Source organism: Etheostoma spectabile, unplaced genomic scaffold (genome assembly GCF_008692095.1).
Source record: "Etheostoma spectabile isolate EspeVRDwgs_2016 unplaced genomic scaffold, UIUC_Espe_1.0 scaffold00005045, whole genome shotgun sequence".
NCBI classification, from domain to species: Eukaryota; Metazoa; Chordata; class Actinopteri; order Perciformes; family Percidae; genus Etheostoma; species Etheostoma spectabile.
In genome coordinates, this window is record NW_022603220.1 from 17,743 (window position 1) to 44,149 (window position 26,407).

A 26,407-nucleotide genomic window follows, 5' to 3' on the forward strand; every position below is an offset into this window, starting at 1 on the left:
TGGCAATGTGCAAGGTGCTCCTGGTGGAGCGGGTGGAAGGAGATGGAGTGGGGGGAGGAGGAAGGGGCACAACAGGAGCAGGCTGTGCGTTTGGAGGCCTGCGCTCCATGGCTGCTGTAATCCTGTCCAGACATGTGGAGATGCACCCAAGAGGCCGCAGCAACATCGCCACCTCCTTTAAAAAACAAAACACCACTTAATGCATTGTAACTCGTGTTACATTAGTATAATATTACTGAAATGTTCTTATTAATGCGTTATATTACTGCGTTACAGCAAACAGGAATACATTATTGTAATTGCGTTTCTTCAGTAACGCGTTACTCCCAATACTGCTGCAGACAGATATCAACATGTCAGGAACTAATGTTTAAGCTTGCTACACGTAAATATCATTGCATTTTATACATGTTGCAGTATTACAAACAAAAAGTAAGAATACAGACATGTTTTTTACGTCTTCAAAATAAAAGCACTTCCTGTGACGGTTCGCAGAAAAACTAAATTACTGTTAAACAAATAAAGTTGTGGAGATTTTCACATATCAGCTGTAAATCAAGTACTGTAAATAATGTAGATAGAGTTTTGATCACACTAATTTACCATTTCATTTAGACTGTTTTAAACAAAACAACATGATTTTTTAGAGTGAATCCGTTGCCCTCACAGATTCCTGCAGCTGAGCGTGGATGTACGTTTAATTCCAATGAAGGCTGTTGATAACATGCCTCTGAAGTTTGACTCTTTGCACCATTACAATACTTATAGGCAACTAGTCATCATATCTTCCTCTCTATGAAACACATGTTAATGCTCAGCAGTACACATATATTGTTCTTGCATTTGCATTGTACTAGTCGCCCTGTTGCTTGCTCTGGAGGAGACTACTAGAACTGTTGGGTCCTTGTAAATTCTGGAGTGTGGTCTAGACCTACTCTATCTGTAAAGTGTCTCGAGATAACTCTTGTTATGAATTGATACTATAAATAAAATTGAAATTAAATTGAAATTACTAAAAGGCGTTCATTTGCCATGGGCTTAAATGCAGCTGAAAGAGATGCATCCCACATTTTTCACCATTAACATTTTAAAATAATAAGAAAAGTGTTATTTGGGGAGGTGGGTAGTGCCCTATAGGCCCCTGTAGCCTAAGCTTTTATCCTTAATGGCATATCTTTTCCCTGACGTTACTTTTACCTTTATACTTTCAGTAGTTTTGAAACCAGTTTACACTTTTATTTGAGTAAAAAGCTTGAGTTGATACTTCAACTTCTGCAGAGGTCTTTTTGAACCCTAGTCTTTATACTTCTACCTGAGTAATGAAGGGAAATTCTTTTGACACCTCTGTCCTGGACTAGGGTTGCCCTATTTTATTATACTGCACGGTAGTTTTATTTTTTCTTATTCTAATGTAATGTTTTAATATTTGTAACTTTTTTTTTTTTTAACTGCTCTTTAATGTTTTATGTAAAGCACTTTGAATTGCCTTGTTGCTAAAATGTTCTACACGATTTTCTATAGTGCTTTAAACAAACATTTTACAACAATGCTCTACTTTAATACAACTGTAAGGTACTTTTAATTGAGTACTTTCATTCTCCTTCTGGCCTATTGTATGTTTTACTTATCTATTTTATAGCTGTAGTTGCTTTGCACAGTTTTATTGTGTTATACTACAATGTATTACATCTTGGAAGTTACTTGCCCAACACTGTACCTAAAGGTGTTCACACGCAAAGGTTATCTGCCAACGTGGAACGGTTCCAGGTGTGCTGGGGCATGTCAGAGGGAGGGGTCACAGGTTTCTGACAGGATATAAGGAAGATCACAGCATCAGATCATCACACCCGGCGCTCCAGTTGGAAGACACCCACACAACTCATCTGATCTACACAACTTTACCAGGTGAGAAAAATGGATATAAATTTAGACTTATACTGAACTGTGGAAAGCTGTCAGTGTCAGACTAGAGTCTACAACATACTGTGTGGAATACACTGTGTTTCTTATCACCATAGACCGTCAGTCTTTCTGTCTCTTTGTCGTTCTTTCTGTCTGTCTCAAGGAGAAGCGTTGACTTCCAGTGTTAGAAATTTACTTTTTTACTGTACTACTTTAGAGTGTACATTTAGTGCTGACGGCTGTGTTCACTTTCCTCAACAGGTTGGAGAAATGGCCTTAGATAACGTGACCGTTGCAGCCTTGGGTCGACCTTTCACCCTGGGAATGCTCTATGATGCTCAGAGAGATGAACTGATCCCAGGTAAGTGTTTCTTAAAAATATTTCTACATTTATCTCACTCTCATAGCTCAAGGGTGAAACTATTTTAACCACAGACGTAGATTTTGGGGTGATGCAGGGGTTATGTCTCCGACAATATTTGGAAGTAAGATTAGTCCCCCTGAAAAAAAATGAAAGACAGCCCACTACCAAAAATAGGTATAAATACCCATTCAGCTTTAACCCCTAACCCTGATGCCTATCCCTAACCCTTAAACCTATAACCATTCAGGGAGCTCAAACATGTATATATCCTTCTTACCTGTAAATACATTTTTCACGTTTTGAGACACCCCTATAGTGGACCATGATCTCTTTTCTTTTTTCTCTTTATCTGCAGCAATCAAGCCACTATTAAAAAGAACAATCTAGACACATCACTAATAAACAACTATAGGCTGATATCAAACCTTCCGTTTTTAAGTAAAATCATTGAAAAACCAGTTTTCAACAAGTCAACCATTTCTTGTCACTAAACAACAATTTTGATACCTTTCAGTCTGGTTTCCGACCACACCACAGAACTGAGACGGCTCTAGACAAAGTCTTTAATGACATCCACCTTAACACCTTATTTTTTAACTGTTTTTTAACTGATTTTTTGTAAAGCACTTTGAATTGCCCTGTTGCTGAAATGTGCTATACAAATAAAGCTGCCTTGCCTTGCCTTGTCTGTAAAATCAAGCTGCATTTCAGTGCAGTTGGAAATGTTACGACCTAGAAGCGATCTGACGGAAAAAAAGATTGTTTTCTGATTTTAACATCACCTTTAACATTGCTATAATCTATGAAAAGAATTAGCAAATACTTTGTAATTCTACGATGTATTTGTGACCATTTATTAGTTGACTATATTAGGAATGCAGGATAAATTATCAGTAAAGTGTCCTGTACTGAATATGAAAACGTTTTTTTGTAATTACAATTGTAAGTACAGTTTTATAATTTTAGCCAATTTCTGTGAAACCGTTTTACAACATCCTGGACCAGATGTTTCAAGTAACAAAGTACAAATACTGGGTATCTATACTTTACTGGGGAATTATGTTAAAGCAGACGTTTAACTTCTTCTCCTTACATTTTCATGCAATTTTAGGTAGTAGTAGTTTATTTGAACGTGTAAAACTATTTATATTTATATATATATATATATATATATATATATATATATATATATATATATAAAATACAGTCTGTATTGGCTCTTTATACAATACTATCACTTCAAATCCTTTTTGTATCCCTTTAAAATGTTCATTTTAAACAATCTCTCTCTTCACTGCAGCTGTTCCATAAAGTAACTCCTCTGGTTGTGATGCAGTGATATTTAGCATTTTTTCCTATAACTTTCTTCTTAAATACAAATATTCCTCTTAAGTAACGTTTCCGCTTTCTTATTTGAAACAGACTTTGGATACGGTTTGATAGCTGATGATTATTTATTTTGTGCATCATTTATGCAGTTTTAGAATAAACAATATCTCTGAATTTTAGTATTTTTACTAATCTGTACTTTCTAGTCCTTACATATTAAAAATAGCATTTTTACTCCAATTTCACTTCGGCTTGTTTTCATTACGACTCGTCATTGTTAAAAAAAACAAAACAAAACCCTATCCAGATAAATAGCGCCATATAGATAGAGTGAATCCGTTGCCCTCACAGATTCCTGCAGCTGAGCGTGGATGTACGTTTAATTCCAATGAAGGCTGTTGATAACATGCCTCTGAAGTTTGACTCTTTGCACCATTACAATACTTATAGGCAACTAGTCATCATATCTTCCTCTCTATGAAACACATGTTAATGCTCAGCAGTACACATATATTGTTCTTTAACGTATTTGCATTAAACTAAAGGCGTTAATTTCCCATCTGAAACAGGTGCATCCCACATTTTTCACCATTAACATTTTAAAATAATAAGAAAAGTGTTTTTTGGGGAGGTGGGTAGTGCCCTATAGGCCCCTGTAGCGCGGCCTAAGCTTTTATCCTTAACGGCATAATTTTTCCCTGACGTTACTTTTACCTTTATACTTTCAGTAGTTTTGAAACCAGTTCACACTTTTACTTGGTAAAAAGCTTGAGTTGATACTTCAACTTCTGCAGAGGTCTTTTAAATCCTAGTATCTATACTTCTACCTGAGTAATGAAGGGAAATTCTTTTGACACCTCTGTCCTGGACTAGGGTTGCCCTATTTTATTATACTGCACGGTAGTTTTATTTTTTCTTATTCTAATGTAGCTGTTTTAATATTTGTAACTGTTTTTAACTGCTCTTTAATGTTTTATGTAAAGCACTTTGAATTGCCTTGTTGCTAAAATGTTCTGTACAACTAATGCTGTCATGCCTAAGATATCCAAATCTGATTAGGGAATGGTTTCAAATTGGGATAATTAAGTTTTATGGTCAGTTACTTGTTATGGAGAAAAATAATTTTGACGTCATTCTTGATTGTGTGTGCAGTCTTCCAACTCTTCCGTCTCTCATCCGTTGCTCTCTGGCTCAGGTTGATTGTTTGCATTAGAGCAGGGCTGAGCTCTGTCACCTGAGCACACGATAGCTAAGCTAACCCGGGCTCGTGGAACAGAGCCACAGATACTAAAGACTAGCCTGTTAGTTTGTCATTGGTTTAAACAAAGGCCAATGAACCAGAGGACGTTTTCTCCCATGCTGTGTGGTTTAGCGTGATAAGTGATAGTATTGTATAATGACTGCATAGTTGTTTGGCATCTATATACTAATATATCTATATACTAAGTCTAGTAGGGATGTGTTATTATTTAATCTGCTATAGAAAGAGGGTCTAGAAAGACGAAGAAAGGGAAGAAAAGAAATAAAAACAGTGTGAATGTGTATGTATGTATCTGTGTCTATGATGTGTAATAAGTGAAGCATAAGATTTTGTATTTACTAAAGGATAAACGTAGAGAAAAGGGGTCGCACCTGATGAGTTTTTTATGAACTTCTTCCTTCTCCTTTTTGAACATGGGAATTTTTAGTTTGAATTACTTTCAATTTTGGAAGATTGTGCTGTGAAGTACATGACCTCATTTATATATCATTTTAATTATATACTGTATATGTATGTATGAATGTATGTGTATATATTTTTTTAATTTTAATGTTTTACATGTTCAAATAAACTAATACTGCGCTATAGAGGAAGGACTGGTAATGCGGACTAAATATCTTAAAACTAACTATCACATTAAAGCTACATTGGCTTCCAGTTGGTTTAGTTGGTAGAATGGGCGCACGTATAAGGAGGTTTATTCCTCTCTGCAGAGGTCCAGGGTTTGGTTCCGACTCCTACTGTTTCCTCCATGTCTTCACCATCTCTCTCCCCTTTCATGCTGTCCTGGTGATTAAAGGCAGAAATGGCTAAAACAAGAATCAAAAAAAAATTGTAACACTTAACTATTTTAAAATGCTTATTAAATTTCCCCCTTTGAATCTAAAATCTAAAAGGCACAAACGACGACAAGTTGTATTGTTGCATTGTTACACACACAATTTACATTACACAATTTCACATACATTCTTTGGTAATGTTACCATACCCTCTCAATCCAGTAGTTTGTTTATTAAGGAGGTTTATATCAAAGAAAGAATGAAGCATGGAATATAGAAGCTAGTTAGGGAACTGCTGACAGTAGCATGCACCCTGTAGATACATACTTGATTAGTATTGTTTTCTGTGACATTACATAAAAATACTATTCCTGCTTTATCAGATGACTGATGGCTTCTAATTTTCATAGGTTTAACATTGTGGGATGATGAAACTCGGCATGGCAAGGTAGCTGAAAGCCCTCAGCGCACCAGTGCTTTTCAGATATCTGCTTCTGACTCCACTGAATCCAAGTGCAATCTGCTGGATGTTGAAGCTTCTCTGAAGGCCAGTTTCCTGGGTGGACTGATAGAAGTCGGAGGATCTGCCAAGTATCTGAATGATAAGAAGAATTTCTACAATCAGAGCAGGATGACATGTCAGTACAAAACTACCACCAACTTCAAGCAGGTAATGATTGAACAACTATCCTTGCAACCCCAACAGATGGAGGTCATTAAGAAGAGCTCAGCAACACATCTAGTCACAGGCATCCTTTATGGGGCAAATGCTTTCTTTGTGTTTGACAGTAAGAAGTTAGATGCCAGCAGTGTTCAGCAAATCAAGGGCAGCATGCAAGCTGTGATAAAGAAGATCCCTTCATTTGATATTGAGGGGAAAATGGAGCTGAAGCTGAGTGATGAAGAAAAAGCCCTGACACAGACATTATCCTGCAAGTTCTTTGGAGACTTAATTCTTGAAAGCAACCCTGCAACATTTGTAGAAGCAGTGAAGACCTACGTACAACTCCCAAAGCTACTGGGAGAAAAAGGAGAGAAGGCTGTTCCAGTGAAGGTCTGGCTGATGCCGCTGAAGAATTTGGATCCTGAAGCTGCTGAGCTGAAGAGAAGAATTAGCAGCAGACTAGTGAGTAAGGTGCAGGATAGTTTAGAAGATATGAGGGAAATAGCTCTAAGGTGCAACAATTCTCAAGAAGACAATGTGCTAGATCATTTTCCTGTGATTCGAGAAGAGTTGAGCACTTTCCAAAAAACTGTGCGATAGTTATGCATCTAACTCCAGCAGGCCTTGGCGGAGAAAATTCCCTCCATCCGTGAAGGAAAAGAAGATGAGAGCTCACTGATCCAACTCTTTGATGACAGAGACAAGTCACCATTCAGTCAGGAAAACTAACCAAGTGGCTGGATCAAAAAGAGAGAGAAATCAACGTCATCAGCCCTGTGCAGATACCATGGAGGGAACAAAGATCGTCCCAAATCAGACAGAGCTGGACAGAGTGGTTCTTGCTCCAGGTGTAGACAATGTTCTGTGCTTTGTTTTCACCTCAGTGGAAAGGGGTGATACCGACCTTGATGTGATGGCCGACTACTTGCATTTCTCTAAATTAGGAAGTACCAATGAAGATCCATGGTACTACTCAGCTGAAGTTGTCACCAAAATGAGAGACAAAGCCAAAGCTTTCCATCTCTTTGCCAAAGGACTGAAGAACAGCAGTCAATTCTGTTTCCTCATAGCAACCATTGCAAACAAGAACTACCCAGGAGCAACCATCTACCAGTACAAGAATGGCCTTCTGGTCAATGAAGACTTTACAAAGCCTGTCATCCCTCCTTTGGAGACCATCACAGACAGAAGTGATCTGATGTGTGTAAGTCTGTTGCTGATGCTTTTCTAGTCAAAAACATGCTGTAGTGGTAAACCAGGTAAGGTTGGTACACTTTTTGCTTTTCCATAAGTAGTAATATTTGCCACAATTATATCATAAAGACAAGAAGCTTTTTGTTTCAACTGTACCCATGTCCGATACAGTTGAAACAGTACCTGAGTACAGTTAAGACACCCATTTATAATGCTGTAAAGCTAAAATATCTTTCAAGGTAAAGTCGGTACATTTTTTCTTTTCCATTAACACACGGAAATTTGTCTATGAAATTTGAATGATCAGTAAAATCCATAAGTAGTTCATATTTCCACAATTACATTATAAAGACAAGAAGCAGTACCTGAGTACAGTTAAGACACCATTCATAACACTGTAAAACTGGCTAAAATACCTTTCAAAATGAGAATTAAACAGTTCTTAATTTACATTCAGTATTTTATTTATTTATTTGTTTAGTTAAAAGTAAAAACAAAACCTATAGTAATGGCAAATTGTGATGAAACAGTAACTTTCAGTTCAGCAATCTAACAATTGTAACAGCAATAATAAGACTGATGAACATTATATACAAAACATGATTTATTTAACAATTAATAAAACCCAACAAGATTAGCCATTGAAATATTGTGTCTCAACGGTACCCCGCTGACCACGTGGAACATTTCTCTCATTTCTCTCAAGTCATGTAATATGTCAGGTTTTAGAACCATTTTAATGTTTACCGCGTGTAAGTTAACTTTGACCTTCATGTAAGGATGAGAAGCTATTCAATGTGGATGGGACCTGGTGAAGTGAAAAACTGACCTTAGAAAAACAACATTCTCCAGTATTGTGGAGAAGTGCATGTACTTCTAAAGCAGAAATCACAGCTCAAGATTGTTAAAGAGATTTAAGGTGTTTCAACTGTACCCCTGCACCAACTTTACCTGGTCTCCCCTACTAATAACTAGGGATGAGCGAGTACAGCATTATCTGTATCTGTATCTGTTTACCACATGAATTATCTGTATCCAGATCCGTACTCGGACTGGGCGGGGCCTAACCCGGAAGTGGTCAGATTTAACCAGGAAGTGGGTCGGGTTGTCTTGAAATGGGCGGGGCTTTAACCGGTATGTTATTTAAGCATGCAATTTATATGAGTTGATCAAAAATTGTTATATTTATTGCTGATTAGAAAACTATTTACATGACAGCATCAAGCTTCAGATCAATGGTGTTGTCATGGTAACAAACAAACTATATACAGAACGTTTTGCAACAATGAATACAACACATGCAGTTGCAATTATGAAGTAAAATGTAATGAACAAGAGTTTCCATACTCAATATAACTTTTTATTTTTTAACTTTTTATTTTTTATGATCAGTGTGATTTTTTATTTTTTTGGTTCTTTTTTATTTTTTTATTTCCACACCAGGTATATATGTGTGTGTGTGTGTGTGTGTGTGTGTGTGTGTGTGTGTGTGTGTGTGTGTGTGGGTGAGAGTAAGAGAGAGACACACAGAGAGAGAGGGGGCGGGGGGGCAACTAACAGTAAAAAAAAAAAAAAATCTCGATGGCAGAGACGCAACGGGAGTCACATTTAAACCAAGCAGCATGTCTGAAACCCACGTTCACCAGAAATCTACTGGTTACTATGTAAGGACTACAAACCCCGTTCACCAGAAATCTACTGGTTACTATGTAAGGACTACAAACCCCACGTTCACCAGAAATCTACTGGTTACTATGTAAGGACTACAAACCCACGTTCACCAGAAATCTACTGGTTACTATGTAAGGACTACAAACCCCACGTTCACCAGAAATCTACTGGTTACTATGTAAGGACTACAAACCCCACATTCACCAGAAATCTACTGGTTACTATGTAAGGACTACAAACCCCACGTTCACCAGAAACCTACTGGTTACTATGTAAGGACTACAAACCGAAGTTAAAAACAAACCTAAAGCTGCCGAAACCCTAAACGTTAACGGAACAGATCCACAGACCCGACTGCCTGCCTGACGGAGCGGGAGCGCGAGAGCGAGCGAGAGAGAGAGGGAGAGAGGGAGCGCATTTCTCCTTGTTCTGTGTGTGTGTGATTGATCCGAGCGGGTTTATAGACGGGGGGGGGGCGCTGTGATTATCACAGAACGCTGCGCGGCCAGTTGAGGAGTTGTATTCAATCCGAGCACGGATATTGACTCATATTACTCGGATAATACTTGTACTCGGCAAAAGTGCTTTATCCGTACCGGATACTCGTTTCAGCCGGATACTCGGATCACCCCTAATCTACCCACAACATGGACATAGACAGTTTATATTAAATAATTAGTAAAGGGGTGAGGTATAAAGTTCTGCCTACTTCATTTAAACAGCTCCTGGAGAACCTAAACACCACACACACCCTAAAGGCCTTTAAGTTGGCTCAATAAACATGGTAATAAGTGAAAAGAAGACCATTGAAAATAGGTTTAACTGCGTGTATTAGAAATACAACAAATTAAACATCGGACACACCCACTTAATACAAACACGTTAAAGCACTCAAAGAACCCCCTCACATTAACCATGTTTCCCCCGAACCCCCCCCCCCCCCAATGTCCCAACAAAACAAATGTTAGTCAGTTAACTTAAATAGTCCGGATCCAGAAACGTAGAAAACAAACCAAACAAAACATGGCAGGAGAAGCGTGGCGAGTAGCCAAGGTTAATTACTGTCCTGTTTTGTAACCTAGGCAACCTCGCCCCGGTCCGTTTAGCATCAGGGTCGCTGCAGTAGTCCAGAGGACAAATCCCAATGTTAATCCACCGAGAAAAATAATAGATCCCGTGGTTAGTGTCGCCTGGAAAACCTGCCACACAGAGCCGTCTAAACGCCACCGCTTCCTTCCGTGATCTCTCCAGAGTCCCCTCTTGCTTCAGATCCATCAGCTGATGACCCCCCCCCACCCCCCCCCTCTACATCACATCCCAGTGTCCTTTTATACATGCATCAATTACTAAAAGCATTTTTTTTAAAGAAGGAAATAATCCAGACCATACACAATCCGTGTTACTATACCTTTGATATGACAGCTTATATATTCTATCTACACGGGCAAGCAAACAATACACTCATGCATGTTCCCCATACATAAAATAGTCGCTAATGAAGATCGAAATAGGCGACAATTACAAAGGCGAAAGACAAAACCAGTTGAATATAATTCTTTATTTTTCTGCCATCCTCTTCAAAAAATAAAAAAACAAACAAAAAAACAGTTTGACCTCTCTCTGGCCTCTCACAGACTGTATTTATATTGATGGACAGTGCATTTGGTTTGGCAAAGGGCGGAAGTAACTTCAACGTGCATGTCAAGGCCAAAAAATAAACTGACGGGGCAAACAGTAGCAGGACATTATTGGTGCATTATGGGTATTACAGTTAACCAAACGTTATTAGAAACTTGGTTATACATGTGCTAAAAGTTAGCGTTAGATAATGATAAGAATAAGACAAGTAAACTTTGATTTGCAGAAAATTAACGTTAGCATGTTTTACCATAGCTAGCTAAGTGGCAAGCTAACGTTACAGAGAATTTACATGGTAACTTACAGATACTGACTCCTATGTAATAACTATGGGACAAAGAAATACTTACTGTTAGGTCTGCTGCTGGAAGCGCTCTGTCTCCCCATCCCATCCACAACCAGGATGGCTGCACCCATAACTACAAACTCAACAACTCATATCAGATCTCCACAGACTGATGGGTGACGTCACACATGCTCTGTCCATTAATATTAACGGTCTATGGTCAGTCATGACGGTTACGGAAACATTCAAAATTAGAAATTCACATAAAAATAAATATCAGTGTAATACTGCAGCGTGTCTGACTCTCTGACAAAGGTAACATGAAACACGTCAGGATCCTCTTATTGGGGGAGCGTAAGTCATTGGCCCTGAAAGCTGGAACGTATATCACGAGCTAAAAGACTAGCAACCAGCTGCTGGAGCTCGGTTACTCCTGCTGGTTTATAGTTAGTTCATTGTGTTGAATAAAATAAAGTTTAAATGTTTCATTACCATGTAATTATACATGTTTTATGTTTTAAGATATATGCTGCAGTAGGGTTTGAAAAGATGATTTTAATCAAGTGATTCAGTGGTGTGGGCTCCATATCATGCTGTGTAAATTACCATTGTCTGTCTCAAGAAAGGTAGATCAAACAAGCCTTTCTGTTCTCTCACCTACCCCCCTCTCTCCCACGGTCTCTGCCATATGGTTTAGAACAAAAGACAATTAACATTTAGAAGGACACCATTTGCTCCACAAGAAGGAAGAAACCTCCTGTCTTCCACCACCTGGTGTCCTAGACTGAGATAAGACACTGGAATGCTGATTCACTGTATTATGTTAGACTTTCTCACTAACATGATAATTCACGTTTGATCTATGTGTGTGAAAACTACCCCAAAGGAGGGGGTTAGAGCATGTCCTTCCCAATTGGACAGCGAAGAAACCAACAAGACACAACCTACCTGTGACCATGGCAACAAAAAGCCAATAAGAAGAGAATTTACTCACAAGGGGGAAGAGAACCGCCCCTGGAGTAGAAGGAATATAGGAGGGGGGAGACGAGATTTCGGGGCGAAACAGATGTGAAACTCTCGGGTGTAAACAACTGTCTCTAGTCCGCTGCAGCGTATTTCTGTGTGCTTTGACTTATCGTTTTTATTTAATAAATCTTTGTGTTAACCTTCCATTGGACCCAAGCCTTCCTTCTTCAGAGATTTAACGAACACGAAGTTAATTATTTTTAATAATTGTCTTAGGGAAATAGAGAAAGGGATGCATTTTTTGCACTAATTGTATGTTTTTTTTAACGTCAACGTAATTAATTACTAAAAAGAAGTTACGTTAGTAAACCTGTTATTGTTGTTTTGTCGTCTAATCAGCTGCCATCTACTGAAAGCTGCATTACACGATATACAACGGTAACGTTACTTCAGTATTCTGCGATTTAAAACATTTAGCTAAGTTAGAGCGCATAGACGTGCTAGCTGACTGTTAACCGGATAGTAGCTAGCTGTCATGAAGTAGCTAACGTTAGTAGGCTACTATAGGTTAAGGAGCGTTGCCAACACATGCACATAAAATACATGAAAACGTGTGTAATCTGCAATCTGCAAAATTCCTCATAGAGTTTAATGGGAAATCTTCGTGAAATTACTCAACACCAACCAAAACAACACCTCTTTGGGGCCATGCTGCATCGCCATACTTTAACGTAGAAACATAATTACAAGTTTAAACCGAAGACAAGACTTTGGTGTTTACTGGGCTAAATGGGCGTTCAGATATCAAGAACGGTTTCTACTAACTTCTATTAACTGGCACATGGCTGGTTCCTTTTAGATTTGTATCTGGAACAAAGTGAGGGAATTACGTTTGAAAATATTGCATAAAACATACCCTACAAACTGGTTTATCTCAAAATTCCTGCCAGTTGACAATCACTTTTTTTTGTAAGATCGAGCAAGAATGGTTAACTCATCTCTTTTATGACTGTTCATTTTATATTTTATTATACATTATATATTATATATTACATTCTGGAAAAGTTTTGAAAATTGTATGGTTTCTAAAGCGACACATAGAATCACACTTGAAGGGAAACATATTACATATTTTGAGTGTAAAGATAGAAATATTTGCAATATTGTTAATCTTTTATTTTATTAGGGAAGTTTCATATACATTAATCTAAATTTTCCAATTCAAGACCTTGTTTTAAATTATTCCAAATGAATTTGACATATATTTTGAGTCTCTTAAATTAGATACAAATAAAAATCTATAAATATATCTGATATAATTAAGAATACCTGTTGTCACAATATATATATACGTGGTTGCTAATCTGTCATATTTATTTCCTTTATATTTCTTTATTATTACTATGCGGTCTACCTCATGGTTTTGTTTACATTGTTTTTTTTACCGTTGATACCTGATCTTATGTTATAAGTTGCAATTTCCCTTACTACAACTTCATGTTTTGAATTGCAATGTCTGAATGGTTGTAATTGTATTTGTTAATAAATATAAAAATTAAAAAAAAGGCTGAGTGTTTGTATTTTCTCTAAGAAAAAGGTTTGTAGTTAATTTGAAACACAGTATGATGTTAGGTTTGGGACAACCTCAACTTCAATCAAAACGATACCACGTGAAACTCATCAATAAAACCTTTATTTAAAAAAAAAGTGAAAAACGAAAAAGAAGAGTGTAAAAAAATGACAGAAAAAAAACAAGTAGTTGTCCACCAACATCACTCCTCTCCCTCCTCTCCTGGCGCACCCTCCTCTCCTTCCTCTGGCTCCATTGCTGCATCTGCAAAAAAAAAAATAAAAGTATGCTTTGTGTATCAAAATAATCTTATAATAACCCTATTAACAAAACCTATTTCACACACTAAATGTGCTAAATTGTCGGTGAGTTTCCGATCCTGTATAGTGGTGTTTATAACGTCAGTTCCTAGACGGTAAATGTCTGTATTGCTGCTAGTAACATTTGTTAAGTTGATTTTGAGCCACATAGCATAACAGCCTATCCTTTTATAAGAGTAACAACCATGTAACATGAGCTATCACTTGAGTATATGTAGGAAAATGCATGTTTATTTATGAATTACAGACCACAATGCACATGTACTGTACATTGACTGTTACTACAGTATAGTATGTCACTAGTGATATTGATTGTCTATTCATGTTTATACTGTTATTACTTTATAACTTTTACATATGCATTGACTTTCTGACACTTCACTTTGCGCTGGCCTTGTAATACCAAATAAATCTCTACTTTATGAGTCCTATTGGAATCTGTAATATTGGATTTTATTGTATGTGGAACAATATGTTTTCTTGTATGCTCATATTGTACTTGGCCAGGTCGCCGTTGCAAATGAGAAACAGTTCTCAGTGGTCTACCTGGTTAAATAAAAAAAGTATTATAATACTTTACATATTATTTTGATGTGCGTGATTTTGTTTTGAGCGACTGTAACAAGGGATGTTTTCCCAGTGTGGTATTAATGGTCTATTTTCTTATTTTTTTGTTACTGGTCTGGCCACCCACTTACATTACTCTAGTTTTTTTTTGAACAGATAGTACTGTACACCCATACTATCACAGTCGTAGCTGTGACAATATGCAGCGCAACTAAAAACTTACCATCTCTATCGAACGCAGAGGGGATTTGCACCAGCAGGAGCTGGAGTTGTTGCACCTTTGTTTCTGCTTTTTCTTTGTCCCTTTGGAGGTTCTCCAGCCTCCTCCGCAGCCATTTGTGATGGCTCTCAGCCGCTTTTCTTTGCCGATGCTCCCGGCACACCACTGTCATCACCCCAGTTATGGCATCCATTAACTGGGGGAACAGGGTGTACCGGGGAACATCTGGGTCGTTGCAAGCGTACTGCAATTCCAAAAAAAAAAAAAGATGGTCATCCGACTGCATGGTCAAGCACTTTATACAATTAATGGAACACATGGAACAATTTATTGAATTAATTATATTTTTCATTGTTGGATGTGTTTATATTTTTGTTTTTATGGTTTAATCAGATTTATTATCTTTATAATATTTCATTATCAAAGTACTGATGTTAAAAAAATAAGGGGATACATCCTTCCTCTTATTCTTTAAGCTTAAAATATTTTTGCTATATTGAGGCTTACTTGTAATTATGTTATGTCCTGTTTTTTAAATTGTAAATTAACTTTTAGAGACCTGGTGAGATAGCTCTATACATATCCATATTCTACTGCTCTTCATACTATTTAGCCTGCACATACTTATACTTACTATTCTTATTTATGTTATATATATATATTGTTCTTATTATTTATTACCAGTATATATCAATGCTACTACATTGCACATAACTTACTATATGCTCCTTGTTAAGACATGCAAAAATGCATTTATATAAGTGATTATATTTGTATTATTTAAAATGTTATAATAATTGAGTTATGGTAATTAAGATGTGTGGTTTACGTCGGGCTGCTGTGTACCTGTTATTACATTATCTGTGTTACATGACAGCAATATAAGTTAAAGATGGGATTCAATTAAACTTTTATTTTTCTTGAAAAAGTACTAAATAAACTGACTGAAAGAGACTATTATGTCAATTGCAATTACTTGTGAACCTTTTCACTGTACTGCAAATTTTGGAATTGTTGCTATTTCTAAAATGCATGTGTCACGCAGGGCGTGTACAAGCTCTTCACATGGGAGCCGAAATAAAACGGTCACGCCACGCAGCTGACATGGCATGCAGACATTATTAAGAATCAAAGCACACTAAAACCATTCAACCTACCGCACACAGCTGCAGGGCCTGCCGCGCCCTCTCAACGTCTGGGTCCTGGACGGACGGCAATTTCATTGGCGATGCCATCTGAACAAATATAGCAAAAAATAAAAATTATACATTTCAGCGTGCAACATTTACACTAATATTTAGCCAAATCAAGGCACATCACAATTAGAACCAGAACGGCATCCAAGTTAGTCACTAAATGGCCTACTTTCAAAGCAATTATGCTAAACTACCATGTGCTTTTTGGATTAGCTAGCTAAATCAACCTTGATGTATAAAAAAATATCTATATAGGCCTATAGGCTATCTATAATGGTCTTTCTGAAAGTCTGCAACTACACCAGCAAATGCTAAGCCATATGTTTAACACCAGAATGAAAAAAAATAACATTTGTTAAAAATGCAATACATAGACAACATTACTTACTTCTGTTCGCTCCACCAATCCAAATGAAAGAATGGAGTAATTCAATCTTTCTCCACAAAAGGGATTATGGGGGCGCTGTCTCCCGACCACGGTAAAGAATCTCTTTTCTCTTCTTTTAAGGTGCTAGGTGATTGACAGCAGCAGAAAAATGCACAGAATTATTATTATTATTATTATTTTCAAAAGAAAAGAAATAAAATTCAAAGATGATCAAATATTATATTAGTGGCCATTTATGAAAAAGAAATTCATACTATTACAAACTAAATGCATAATTAAGTTGTGTTGTATGTGGTTTTCTGTCAGGCGAAATAATGCTCACACCCCCTCCGTGATTGGTTGACTTGAATATTTGAAATAGTGTAGTATAAATCAGTGATTCCCAAAATGGGGGTCGGGACCCACAGGGGGGTCGCGAGCCAGAGGGGGGGGGGGGGGGGGTCGCAAATTGATTTCCAGAAATAAAAATTTTTTTAAAAATGATTAGAAATAGCATATGTTAGCCATGATTTTAACACAAGATAAAACTAGTGGCTAAATTTAAAATAAAACCAAGCAAATAAATAAAAAGGGAACAGCTCTTTTGATTTTCACGCCTATAGTGCGTGTGCGGTTGCGCGCAATGTTTATATACGTTTATAGTGGGGGGGTCGCAAGTCACTTGCACCGTTACTTTGGGGGTCGTGGGCTGAAAGTTTTGGGAACCCCTGGTATAAATGACCGTGCATTCTGTTTAATGGTGCTTTATTCTTAAACTGACAGCTTTGGCTATTTAGGGAGAGAATAACGTTAAGGCATACAGAGAGAGATTGGGAGAGATATTAGCACATTTTTCACAGTTTTCACCATTGAAGGACTTCTTGCCCGCACTAACAGTAAGTTCGTTTGCCAGCTGATTGACGTTGTTAGCATGCTAACGTCTTTTTTTTTGCAACACAACATGAATGTATGTAACGGATTTTAATAATTTGCTCAGCAAATAACAAAGTCAACTGAGCTCTAACTGAAACGGAGTGCGTTACCTCTTGTTGTTATGTGGCTAACATCAAGTTAGTTAACTAAGGCTACTACCGTTTCTTGGCTAGCTAACATTACAACAAGTTTAGCAGCGGGGCTAATAGAGCTAACGTGGCTAACGTAGGTAGGTAGCTAGCTAGAAGTCTGTTGTAACCAGAGATGGGACGTAATGAAGTACAAATACTTCGTTACTGTACTCAAGTAGATTTCTTCTGATATTTGTACTTATTTTTGTGGTGACTTTTTACTTCTACTCCTTACATTTGAACACAAATATCGGTACTTTCACATGAAGGCATGTATCATGACCACTGCGCCACTATAATACCTGGTTGATAAGCAATACATTGTAACATATAATGTGTCTGTGTCTTAAACTACAGGTTTTTAATTGCAATACACAGATATAAAGTATGCCAAAATAACAACATCATGGTGATGATTAGTAAAACATCTGAAATCATACATGATCAGGTCTGTTTACAAGATGACAAGCAGACAACTTTTAAAATTCTTGTTTTTCGGATGGAGTTTGGTTCAGTCAGGGCCCTGCTAACATTGGAGCTGCTCCATGAACATAGCAACAGAGATATCCTTTTCAGAACTTACTAGATAGTAGTGTGTGTGAAAAATATTTATTATTATTATTATCTGTATGAACCCGGCATATCAGCTTACACTGATATAATTCTGATATAATTCAGATCAGTGATGGATGAAGCAATAATGACTTTTGGATGTTAAACAGTGTGAGACATGGCTCTTGGACCTAAAGGCATATTTTGTCTGCATATTCATGGATTTCAATAGAAATTAGTCAAATTTTGCCATAAAAGTCTTTAAAGGCTGTTTTTTCTCACACTCCAAGCAAAGGTTTCTCACTTCTGTAGTGTGTTTACAGAGGAATTTGTTGAGAAGTCATTTTTGGCCTAATTTGTATGATATGTTATTTTTCAAGAATCTTGGCAGTATTTTCTCATTAACTGGGTAACAAAAGGAGATATTCATAATCCCTTCTGTAAATATCTTGTCATTGAATATATCAAGAAAATGCAAAAAGAATTTTGAACCTTATTTTTTTCAATGGTCAGATTCTTCACTTCAATATGCAAATTAGCAGATATTTAATTAGATATAACCTGATATAACCTTCAATACATTTTTTTTCTGTCATTGATGTTAGTTATCAACGGTTAAAGTTTTATGGTGATATCTTTAAGTTAATTGTTAGTCTATTCACCTGTAGTGTCTCACTTTAATGTCTGTGTTCATGCTTTTTTATACCAAAGTAGATTCTCACATTATTACAATGTATATAATATGCAATCCACCCAATTATATAATAATAATAATAATAATAATAATATGAAGAGTTATCTCTGCCCACAATTGGGTAATACCAGCGTCCTTGAGAGAGAAGATGTGGTGTTATTTATAGCGTTTGAGCCTTAAAACTAAATGTAGGCGGCAGCTGGCAACTTAAAATAAAACAAATACATTGGAATATAATGTAGTAATGAACTCTGGTATTCTGTATTGCCATCAAGTATTATTATTCCTGCTAAGTTAAAGACTGCATGATGAAATCTCTTCTCCTATGTGTCTTGTTAGGGAAAATAACATCTTTAAATATGCAAATGTCACATTCCTCTCAATTATTATGTGTATGAATTGATAGATTAATATGATTCTGAGTGTTTTTTTCTTATGATCAAAACTTTAAAACTTCATTAATCCCATTGGTGTTAAGTAAATTACTTTTTTGTTACTGAGTGTGTGAACTGGTGGCTAATATATAATAGCTGCCTTTTGCTTTTCCTAACGTAGCGTAAAACCTTTTCATGAAACTTGTACAGAAGCAACAGTAGATGCTACTATAATGTCAAAGGTGTGTCAATATTTGAGTATTTACTGAAGAAATGAATGACAACCAAAACCTTTAATTAAACATTTCAACTGAACATTTTTAACAACATAAATGTAACATTATTATCAAACAACAAATCTATAAAAAACTAAACTAAACTACCAAACTTATTTTTCCTTATCACAGGCCTCTGCCTCTTGCCTGAGGTTTTAATTTTTAAATAAAAAGGCAGCTTTGTCAGATGTTTTTCTGATGGTGCCCACAGGGCTTCCTCGATCTCGTACACAGCGTCCCCATCCTCCACTGAGAGCTGCAGGTAGCCCGGCTTCCCAAACCCAGTGGCTCCCAGAGCGCTGACCACAGCCGTGGAGACCGGGTCCTGGACGGAGGAAATCAACATTTCTTAGCACTGATTTCAAGTTCATGGAATCACAATGTTTAAATAAAACATCCATCCTCTGGAGGAGTCCATCAAAGGTAATAAACAACAGTGTTGCCTCATAATCTAAACTGCACTGGTGATTGACAATAGTTTTCTTTTTTTGTTATTTTCTTCTTGAGTGCAATGGCTCAGAATTTTAATATTCTTAAATTTACTGAACTCATGCACTGTAATCTTTCAGAGAGGAGGTGTCCAACACTGCTCCCTTTACTGAAATATTCTCCTTAATTAAGCAATACCAATTTACTGTATCCAGAATTTTTTTTAGCTTTTGTTTTCTTGCTAAATTTGATGATTTGTGATTCTATTTTTCTTTATTTCTGTCAAAATGTTTATTTTTTCTAAAAACTTTTCTTTGATTAGCTACTGCAGTAGTTTTACAGAACACTGAGTCTGAGAAAACGACCCTAAAAATAGAAACACAAACACTGCAGGGTTTTATATCAGTGTGTTGCTGGTGATATGAAAGAGTCATTCAAATGGTGCGTGTGTGTATGGTTTTATGGCAAGAACTTAATTTTTAGAAAGGAGTGTTAACTTTTGATTGCAGCGTTTTATTTTGACGTAGATGTGAGTTGTTCATTTCTAAGTGCTATGTCTGATTGCCTTGTGTGTAGAGTTTTGACATAATGAGCCAAATTCTGTCATAAATTGATACGGCTAGAAATACAAAATAAGGGATTGCATGTATAATCACTTTATTGAAATATTTATAGAGGGTGTTTTAAATATTTTACATTTTCTTATTTTTCATACATACATCAATACTCGCTACATATATAGTCTATATTTTGCATATTTAAATTAACAATTAAATCATCAATGAAAAAAATACCTCAAGGGCCGTGTGGCTTGTGGACTGGAGACGGAAACCATACGAGGTTTTGTTGCCTTTTAAATGAGTCAGCTTTGCCTGCTGACCCTACTGAATGGGAACCATCGCTGCCTCCCTCCACAGGCTCACTTCCCCCTGATGTTTGTCCTATAAAAAAAGAAATATATATTATTTGTATCCTGTAAAACAATATCCCGTATTCCCTTTAAATACTAAATTACCACAGCATTGCTAGGTTATATGTCATGTATAATAGATTATAATAATAACAAAAAACACCCTAACCCTAACAAAAATGTCCAGAGTATTGTGTGTAAGTGTATTATTTCTGTGATTGCCAATGACCAGGCTGCGACAAGGTGTCCCACCCTGGACAGACAGAGTTGAAGAAACACTGTCACAGACCTCGGTCGTTCCAAACTAGGACTCCTTACACTACAGGACCTTTCAATTTGCTATTGGTGTTCACTTCTTCTCTATTTAGCAGTGGCCTGCCTAATAAAGTCTTCATCTCTTTTTTTTATCTTTCTGAAACATCATTTCAAACACTTTCAGTAGTTTATAGCTACCTACTCCAATGATATGGTTTTAAGGGGCACAGTTCCCCCCCCCCCCCCAACTGTACCCGTTTTATCGCTGAGAGCTGAAAACACAGACATTTATTCATGTTAAATAGGCTACTTGCAACACATTTTACTTACAACACCACCACCAACTAAATAATGTTATCTTGGAAAATTAATTAACTGACCTTCACAACGTCTCCTTGGACGGTGAAAAGCCCCCCCCCCCGCCCTGACAGCTTCCACTATCGCCGTGGATACTGACTTCGGGCAGAGGAGCTTCTCCGCCTCCTCCCTCAGGGCATCGGCCACTTCAAGAGGCACTGATCGGAAGAACTGGGTGTCCTTGGTGACATTAATGCAATAGGGTGGCGCCTGGCCCCGCAGGGTGTACCCCCTCATAACGTAACTAGACCCACATTTGACTTTTGAGGGAAATTCTTCAAATAAAGTAATTTTCGTAACAGAATTACCATCTGATACAATCACCAGTACATTTTCTTTTGAGACCAATGGTCTTGCTTCTCCGTCTTCAAAGCTCCAGGACAGAACTCTTTTTTCTTTTTTGCTTATCAGCGCTGAGATATGGATAGACGGGGGCCTGTTGTACGGTGTCTCGGGTGTGCTTCTCAAGATTTTATTTAAAGCCATTCTGAAACAAATAAAGACAAAAAGGGAAGAAACAAATTAATATGACAGAAAGACATCAGTAAAATAGCTCCCAGCCTCAGATGGATGGACTATATGCTGTAGGCGTGGCTCTGTCAAATTGAGGGATTTTTGCTTTCATGTTTCCGCCACTGATGCTTCTGCTTTATCTCCATCGTTTAATCGTTCTTAATCTCCTTAAATGGCAGATAATAGCCTTGGGCGGCTAGGAGAATACATTTTTAAATTTTACTTTTCTTTTCCCCTATAAACCATGGTAGCTATAGACTCAACTCCTAACACCATATTCTTTGAGTTACACATTCTTTAGCTTAACATCAGACAGGTGCAGTCTCTGTGGCGCAATAGGTCAGCGCAGTTGGCTGTTAACCGAAAGGATGGTGGTTCAAGTCCACCCAGGGAAGTTTGTTGCTTAAATAACCTGGAGAGAGACAACTCTGGGACTTATCCTGCAGGAGACCATAGAGCAGCAAACCATGTACATACTAAACAGAAAAAACACAAGTATCCTTTTAAAGAAGGAAAAAAAAATTGATAAAACACAATTGTGAACTTGAGACTACCCTCACGCTTATTAGTCAATGTTAGTGCTACCTTTCTTGATCACCGTCAGTGTCACTACCCTTCCCGACTCTATTTTTAGAGACGTTATCTTTCGTCTCCTTGGACTCTTCTTCACACTAAATAAGCCAATTTAGTGCTGCCTTTCGTGTTTATTAACGACACAACACATTCACACTTTTTCTTTAAAGTGCTACCCTTTGAGTCTGCCTTTAATCTGTGACTGTCACAGATTGACAAGCTCATGGCAAATTTATAGTTTGCCGAGTGCTGATGGTTTTTCACATGTCTACAGAATATTCCTAATTCTGTGTTGTATGATGGTAGCTATTGACTCAACTCCTAACTTTCTTTGAGTTACACACTCTTTTGCTAAGGTCTCATACACTAAATAGGATGAATTCAATGAAATGTCACATTACAGAAAGCAATAATACTACTGCAAAGTAAAGCACTGAGGCAAATCTTTGCTGGACATCCCGATGGTTTTAAGTGGCCAAACCCTGAAGCCAAGGCAAAAAACTGCTGTCCATAAATGCTGGAGACACTGAATTTTCCACCAGAACTAGAGCTAAATGTGGTTAACGTTGAATTAAATTTACCACACGTCTTTTTTAGCTAAAAAAACTACAAAGATTATTTTTTTCCCTTTCCATCCACCACATTAACGTTACTTAAAGACGCTTTTACTGTCACCCAACATATAGAAAAGGTGTTTTTTTTGTGTGTTTTTTAAAGACAAAGCTTAAATGTTAACTAGATGGACAATGTAAAGATAACGGTTTAATGTTAACTTTACCTCCACTAATATAACTGCGTACCCTATACTAGGCCTATAATTTAGCTTTAATAAGTTTTGCTTAATCATTCTAAAACACTGACAAACCAACCAACAGAATCGAGAACATAACGTTAGCATTAACCGGAGGTAATGTTAGCCAAAATGCAGCAACAGCTAGCTCAAAAGCTAGCAGCAACCGACCTTAAACTTCCAGAATGTGGGTTACATTGTATTTCAGGCAATGGTCTGACAGTAAAGTAAAAAAGATGTCCTGAACAGCGTATGTAGAACGAGTCGTAATTTGTCGTAACGTCGTAATTATAGCTAGCTAATCCTAAATTTTCCCCTGGGGGGGGGAAGCTAGTTAACAGCTAGCTCTAGCCTAGCTATGACACAGGTCGGTAAGCTAACGTCGCCGCTTGCGAAGGCTATCAGCAGAGATTTTAATGTGACAGAATTAGCAAAGATTGATCTTACCTTGACGCTGCTCCAGCTCTCTCTGAGTAGTGTGTGTGACCGGACTCTGGTGAGCACGGACCAAACCGGTCCTCCTTTGATGTCCCTAGTCGCTACTTCTTTCAACACCTTTGAAGTATCTACCCGCTATTCTTTTGAAGTCGTGAGGTCATATCACATTTTTAAATTACCTTCACAGCTAAAAGCATAATAAATGAAATGTAAAATATCTCTATAAAATGAAATAATTTAATTTTATAGAGATCGTTTATTTTTCCATTTAATTTCTATGCTTCTATAACATGAACTAACAATTTTATTTAATTCTGTCTTATTCAACTACAGTAGCACTACTGCTGTTGTTTTACAGTAGACTACCGCAAATTCAAAACATTCAGAAAAAAACTGTAAATGAAATGTTACTACCCATAATGCAATGCATATTACAGTAATGAACCGGAAAAGAAAAATATGGTATTTGACTGGTTATTTTTTGGTAATTAACTGTAGAAATACAGCAAAGTCTAACAGTGTACCGCAAATTCAAAATATACAGTAAATCTCTGTAAATGAAATGTTAATACCCATAATGCAATGTTTATTACAGTAATGAACCAGAAAAGAAAGTTATGGTATTTTACTGGGAATTTTGTGGTAAATAACTATACAAATACAGTAAAGCCTAGAAACTTTACTCTTCAGTAACTAGTTACGTAAGTGACCTAACAGTTTAGTGTACACACATAAGTACGGCTCTCATTTAATACAGGACCCATGTCAGAGATCATAGAGATCTTTCTGCAGACCTTCACCAGCTAAATACCTATTCCCATACCGGGAGTTGAACCCGGGCCACCTGGGTGAAAACCAGGAATCCTAACCCCTAGACCATATGGGACTGACTACACTTGAATAACAGGGATTTCATGAATCAATTCATAGTCTGGCTGGAAACAGGCCTTCTCTTGAACATGAATGAAGAAGCTTCTTAAGTAAGTTTTATCTTGAAGCTTTTGAGTGTTCTTTAGGTTAGTTAGGAGTTTAAACAGAGACACAACAGGAAGAATAAATCCATCAAATCAAGTCCCCAATAATCAGCATGTGGCCTTGTTTTATTTCAGGTAGTCAGCATGGAGCTGTTCCACATTCCCAGACATTTAAAACAAGTCAATCATTGGCGTTATTCTATGAGTCAGATGAATAAATCAGCTGTTTGCTATTTGAGCTGCTCTGTTTCCTGCTGCTCCGTCATTCTTTAGTGTCCTCTGGAAACAGGTTGCTGTCCTTTATGTGTCTTTTGGATGACATCATCAGTGTCTTTGCTTTAGTCTGAAGAAACTCCAACTGATTTAAAACCACATGCAGTCACAGAAAATACAAACAGGGAATAGAAAATGTCAGACAAAGAATATAAAATGAAAAGTCCCCAAAGTAGGAAAATATAATGTTAATCTACCAAACAATAACTGGAGAGCATCCAATTAAACTTGGCCGACTTCCAGTATGTTGGTAATGAAGAGAGGAATGTTTGGACATCTTACAAATTAATTTTATTTTTATTTAACCTTAATTTAACCAGGAACAATCCCACTGAGCTGCAGTAACTCTTCTTCCAGGGAGTCCTGCCAAGACAGACGCCAATAAGTTTCATAATACATTAAAGACAGGACAATGGTTGCATACTACACCACAAATCTCTATAGATACTACAACACAAACAAGATATTACACTTAACTTAAGCCAATGCAGACATGCAACTTAAAAACAGGTTCCACTGAGATTTGAACTCGGATCACTGGATTCAGAGTCCAGAGTGCTAACCATTACACCATGGAACCTTTAAAGCATTGGAAGGGTTTGCTAGGCAGTTTCTTTCATAATACCCACATGTATGATATTGAAGGCACACAACAATCACAATGAAGCAACAATTATTGGCCAACTTAGGTCATTTAGTTAGCTAAGCAAGTCAAGAACAGGTTTTGAAGGACTTGCCACAGACAGTGAATACAGCAGTAGATATGTCTACTGTGTACAAACACATGGTAACTTTACATGTGTTGACAATAAAGATGCTCACAAAACACTTCATTGCAATTGAGTTTCTTGCGCACATTCATGTCCTCTTACATACAAAGAACTGCTAAATTCTTTATTGCCAATATCATGTCTCAGACATTAGTTCCAAAAATGAAAACACTAGTTGTCAGAAGAGGGATTTGAACCCACACCTCCAGTGGAGGCTGTGACCTGAACCCAGCGCCTTGGACCGCTCGGCCATCCCGACTGATCCAAGAGGTGTTCAGTAGGACTTGTCTTCAAAATTATGATATAGTAAATTAAACATCTAATGATATAGTAGGTTCTCAGTCATCCATGTCATAGTTAACAAGGGAAGGTTTCTCAACTGTCAGCCCAAATATATGGAGACATGGAGACATGGAAGAATGTCACCAGGGTGGCAATGTGCTTGACAAAGGCAATACATTGCACGGTATGTGAAGGGAATGTGCAATACAGGCCAAATCCTATGGTGGGAATCAAGATCCACCAATGTTTCTGTCCATAATGTCCACCTGAATCCAGAAATGTCCCTGCCAGATGGGAAGTAGACTGACAATTGGGTCAAAATTGTGCAATAATCTTCAAAATGTCCAACTGAGTCCACAAATATATCTACCAGATGGGAAATAAACTGATAACTGTCTTCATGGTCTGAACGTGTCAAATATTGCCGGCCAACGCCCACATTGAGTCCAGGTGTGTCCGTTTTGGTTCCTGATCCATGCTATGACCCCAAGAGTGCACAATTTACAATTGAAAGCTGTGGGGGAATGGGTTTTTTAAAGCTAATAGACCATTCAACAAGCAGTTCTGATGCACTATACTGGCCCATTCAG

At 37.3% G+C, this 26,407-nt stretch overlaps 2 non-coding genes and 1 pseudogene across 2 annotated transcripts; 1 reads left to right on the forward strand and 2 right to left on the reverse strand.

Annotated features, from left to right (window-relative positions):
- Positions 1-1,887: 1,887 nt before the first annotated feature.
- On the forward strand, positions 1,888-7,530 carry LOC116677382 (neoverrucotoxin subunit alpha-like; annotated as a pseudogene).
- Positions 7,531-24,332: 16,802 nt separating this feature from the next.
- trnae-uuc (transfer RNA glutamic acid (anticodon UUC)) lies at positions 24,333-24,404 on the reverse strand. The gene has a single exon. It is a non-coding gene; the product is annotated as a tRNA-Glu (tRNA).
- Positions 24,405-25,273: 869 nt separating this feature from the next.
- trnaq-cug (transfer RNA glutamine (anticodon CUG)) lies at positions 25,274-25,345 on the reverse strand. Its single transcript has one exon. It is a non-coding gene; the product is annotated as a tRNA-Gln (tRNA).
- Positions 25,346-26,407: the final 1,062 nt, after the last annotated feature.